The sequence below is a fragment of the Mirounga angustirostris genome, unplaced genomic scaffold, assembly GCF_029215605.1.
Source record: "Mirounga angustirostris isolate CCGP_5_RB_7025 unplaced genomic scaffold, mMirAng1.0.hap1 SCAF_3, whole genome shotgun sequence".
Taxonomy (NCBI): domain Eukaryota; kingdom Metazoa; phylum Chordata; class Mammalia; order Carnivora; family Phocidae; genus Mirounga; species Mirounga angustirostris.
The window spans coordinates 73,837,167-73,842,264 of record NW_026991711.1 but is presented as its reverse complement, the minus strand read 5'-3'; the positions used below and the strand labels follow the sequence as shown (position 1 = coordinate 73,842,264).

Genomic DNA, 5,098 nt, shown 5'->3' with positions numbered 1-5,098 from the left:
TGGGTGCACCAGTTTGTATTCTCACCAACAGTGCAGGAGGGCTCCCTTTTCTCCACATCCTCGCAATACTTGTTATTTGGTGTTTTTTTTTTTTTTTTTGCTTTTGTTTTGTTTTGTTTTTTATTCTAGCCATTCTGACAGGTGTAAGGTGATATCTCACTGTGGTTTTGACTTGCATTTCCCTGATGATGAGAGATGTTGAGCATCTATCTTTTCACGTGTCTATCATTTATATGTCTTCTTTGGAAAAACATCTACTCAGGTCTCTCGCCCATTTTAAATTGGATTATTTGTATTTTTGGCGTTGAGTTGTATATGTTCTTTTCATATATTTTGGTTATTTTGGTTATTAACCCTTTATTGGATACGTCATTTGTAAATATCTTCTCCCATTCAGTAGGTTGCCTTTTCATTTTGTTGATGGTTTCTTTCACTGTGCAAAAGCTTTTTATTTTGGTGTAGTCCCAAATAGTTTATTCTTACTCTTATTTTCCTTACTTTTCCATTTTCTTAAGGGTAATTTTTGAGGTTTACTTTTTCTCTTGGGGGGGTGAGGAGTAGAGGGAGAGGGAGGCAGAGAATCTTTTTTTTTTTTTTTAAAGATTTTATTTATTTATTTGAGAGAGAGAGAATGAGAGACAGAGAGCATGAGAGGGGGTAGGGTCAGAGGGAGAAGCAGGCTCCCCGCTGAGCGGGGAGCCCGATGCAGGACTCGATCCAGGGACTCCAGGATCATGACCTGAGCCGAAGGCAGTCGTTTAACCAACTGAGCCACCCAGGCGCCCCAGAGGCAGAGAATCTTAAGCAGCCTCCACGCCCAGTGTGGAGCCCAACGTGGGACTCGATTTCAAGGTGCTGAGATCATAACCTGACCCGAAATCAAGAGTTGGGACACTTAACCAACTGAGCCACCCAGGTGCCCCAAGGTACAAATTTTTTTAAATGTAAAATCTGCCAAAATTTTCCTTTGTGGTTTTTGCCTCTACAAACTTATAAAGATCTTCCCAAACCTGAGAGATCTAATTTTTTCTTTTCTTTCAGAGAGAGCATACGTAATGGTACATATGGTAAGAACTCTGCATTAACTGTCAGGAGACCTCCGTTCTAGTCACTGGTATGTTGCACAATAATGCATAGCCAAACTATTATGTCAGTTATTTATTTATTTATTTTAAAGATTTTATTTATTTGACAGAGAGAGACGCAGTGAGAGAGGGAACACAAGCAGGGGGAGTGGGAGAGGGAGAAGCAGGCTTCCCGCGGAGCAGGGAACCCGATGCAGGGCTCGATCCCAGGACCCTGGGATCATGACCTGAGCCAAAGGCAGATGCTTAACGACTGAGCCACCCAGGTGCCCCCTGTCAGTTATTTTTAAAAAGACTGTTAATATCTTTAACTCTAATTTTGTATTTATTTTTCTCTTTTGTACTTCTAACTTTTGCTTCATGTGTTTTGCAGTTCTTTGATAGATGTGTACACATTTAGGAACATTATGTCTTCTTGTCAAAATGACTCTTTTATCATTATAAAATGTTCTTATTTAAATAATCCTTGTTTTGAAGTCTCCTTTGTCTACTATGAAGATAGTCATTCCAGTTCTTTTATGACTAGACTTTCATCAATATCTTTCCCCATCCTTTTACTTTTTGCCTGTATGTGTTTTTATACTTAAAAGTACATTTTTTTCCTAGACAACACAGTTGGGTCCAATCTGATAATTTCTGCCTTCTAATTGGAGCATTTAGTCTATTTATACTTAATGTTTACTTGGACTGTTATTCCATCTTTTAATGTAATTGTTGCTATAGTTGGCTTTATGTCCATTGTCTAGCTATTCATTTTTATTTATCCCATCTATCTTTATTTTTCTCTTTCCCTGCCTTTAAATTAGTCAAATATTTTTAGGTATTCCACTTTATATCCTCTGTTGGCTTTCTAACTATGCCTCTTTGTTTTGTTTATTTTTGTTCTTGGCCCCAGAACCTAGGGATACCATATACATTCTTAACCTATCAATGTACTTTGAATTAATACACTTCTTCACGTATGAGAACCTTACAGCAGTGCACACTCCCATTTATCCCTCTCCTCACTTTTGTGCTATTCCCTTTGGCCTGAAGAACTTCTTTTAACCTTTCTTATATTGCAGGACTTTGTATTCTATTTTTATTTGTTTTCTTGTTGTCTTTGTTTTTCTAGAAGTATATTTATTTCACCTTCATTTTTAAAAGGAAAAAAAAATTGCTAGGTAAAGAATTCTAGGTTGTTTGCTCACTTCAGCAGCAGAATATACTAAAATTGGAACAATACAGAGATTAGCACAGCCCCTGAAGAAGGATGACACGCAAACTTGTGGAGTGTTCCATATTAAAAAAAAAAAAAGAATTCTGGGTTGACTTTTTTTTTTCTTTTCTCTAAGCACAGGTTGGCTTTGTTTCTCATGAGAAACCAGCAGTTTTTGTTATCACTATTTTGCTGTATGTACCGTGTCTTCTTTCTTTTTTTTTTAAAGATTTTATTTATTTATTTGACAGAGAGAGACACAGCGAGAGAGGGAACACAAGCAGGGGGAGTGGGAGAGGGAGAAGCAGGCTTCCCGCCGAACAGGGAGCCCAATGAAGGGCTTGATCCCAGGACTCTGGGATCACGACCTGAGCTGAAGGCAGATGCTTAACGACTGAGCCACCCAGGCGCCCCTCTTTCTTTAGATACAGTTAAGAATTTCTCTTTCATTTGCAGCAGCTTGGTGCTGATATGTCTAAGTGTAGTTGTAGTTTTCTGTGTGCTTATCTTCTTTGGGATTTGTTGAGCTTTTTGTGTCTGTGGGTTGATAGTTTCCTTAAATTTGGAAAAAGAAAATAACCATTATTTCTTTGATTGTATTTTTTTTACCCCAGGGTCTTTCTTTTCTCCTTGTTGCACTCCAATTACATATTTGAGAGACTGCTTAATATTTTTTCACTGAGGGGTGCCTGGGTGGCTCAGTCAGTTAAGCGGCTATCTTCGGCTCAGGTCATGATCCCAGGGTCCTGGGATTGAGTCTTGCTCAGTGGGGAGCCTGCTTCGCCCTCTCCCTCTGCCTGCCACTCCCCCTGCTTGTGCTCACTCTCTGTCAAATAAATAAATAAAGTCTTTTAAAAAAAATATTGTTTCACTGAGATTCTGTTTATGTTCTTAATGTTTTTCTTCTATGTTCTTCAGTTTTGATAGTGACATGTCTTCATGTTCACTGATTTTCCTCCTGCAGTGTTACAGCTACTATTAGCCCATTCGGTGACTTCTTCATTTCAAATATTATATTTTTCAGTTCTAGAATCTTCATTTTTTTAAAGTAAGCTTCACGCCCAGCATGGAGCCCAACACAGGGCTTGAACTCATAACCCTGAGATCGAGACCTTAGCTGAGATCAAGAGTCAGATGCTTAACTGACTGATCCACCCAGGCAACCTTCTTCATTTGTTTTTTAAAAAATTGTTTCCATTTTTCCTATTGACTCCTCATCTGTTCACTCATTATGTACCTCTTTTTCTTTACTTATAATAGCTGTTTTAAAGTTCCCATTTGCTAATTCCAACATCTGTGTCATTTCTGAGTCTGTTTATATTGACTAATTCTTCTTCTGATTACATGTCATATTTCGTACTTCTTTGTGTAGTTATTTTTGAGGTTGTGCTGGGCATTGTGGATGTAACATTGTTGAAAGTCTGGATTTGTTTTCTTTCTTTAAAGAGTGCTGCATTTTGTCCTGGCAGGCAATTTATTCATGAGCAGATCATCTCGATCTTTTCAAGACTTGGTTTGGGCCTTATACAGTAGCTCTTTCTCTTGACCTCATATAGTTCATTCCCTTTTTTAGTTATAGCTGAATGCTTTCAGTGTTTAATGAGGTCTCTCCATTTTGAATGGTCAAATCTGTAATGTCTCTCAGCACTGTGTGACCTCCAGAATCTTTATTCATCTCACACCTCTTTATATGTTTTCTCTAAATAACACTGGTGGGACTTTAAAAACACAGGAAATGTAAAATTAGTTGGGAAAGAACATATAAGCTTAAACCCAGAGACATAGTAAAAGTCACATGTTGCATGTATCTCTGAGTGTCTAGAGCCAGGGTTTCATGCCAGTTTTGATCCTTGAGGCCTTTTTATCACTTTCTCTTTTCTTTTTCCTTAGTTGTCTCCTTGGGGTCACACTAAGGAAACTAGCTTTCACTAATAAAAGTCCAACCCTGATCTGCCAAGACAAAGGGAGAGTCTCCATGGGAGGGGTGGCTTGGCCTTGTAGATTTCCATTCCCCTTAGGGTCCTTTTACTTGTTTACACTGCTAGACTGTGTTGGTTTTATGGGAAGTTACTGCTTCTCATTCTACCAAGCAGGTACTTTTGCCTATTATCTTCATATCCCCAGAGTGTGGCTGAGAGTGGGCTGGATTTTAAAGAAGACTTTATCTAAGCCTAGAGAAGATTAAGAAAAAAAATGTAAACAGAGAGAGTAACATGAAAATGAATTTCCTGGATTACAAAATATGACCTATTCTTTTTTAAGTATTTATTTATTTATTTGAGAGAGAGCGAGCATGAGAGAGTGCAAGCAGGGAGGGGCAGAGGGAGAGGGAGAGAAGCAGGCTCCCCCCTGAGCATGGAGCCTGACGCAGGGCTCATTCTCACAAGCCTGAGATCACGACCTGAGCCAAAATCAAGAGCTACACGCTTAACTGACTGAGCCACCCAGGCGCCCCATGACCTATTCTTATTTATCTCACATGCTTCTCTGCCCAGCTCCTGGAGCATCTGCTTTGGTGTGAAAAGAGCCCTTCTGTGACCCTATCCTATAAAAACATGAGCAGAGGAGCAGCCCTAGATGCTTTAATATACCTTCAAATTGAACGACACCCCACAACTCCTAAATACCCAAGTCTCACCCCAGCATAAATCCTGCTTTTTAACATTCTGTATGAAGACAGTATAAATGTTCCATCCTCTCTTATATGCGCAATAGAACAGATGTGTAGGGTAGGACTACAATAGGACAATTAACAGAACACCACAGACCTGGTTTTCCTGGCTTTCAGAAACAGTCAATGACATTACTAGTCACA

At 39.1% G+C, this 5,098-nt stretch overlaps 1 non-coding gene across 1 annotated transcript; it reads left to right on the top strand.

Moving 5' to 3' along the window:
* Positions 1 to 2,266: 2,266 nt before the first annotated feature.
* Positions 2,267 to 2,372, top strand: LOC123840031 (U6 spliceosomal RNA). Its single transcript, XR_006789856.1, has one exon. It is a non-coding gene; the product is annotated as a U6 spliceosomal RNA (small nuclear RNA).
* The last annotated feature ends 2,726 nt before the right edge of the window (positions 2,373 to 5,098 follow it).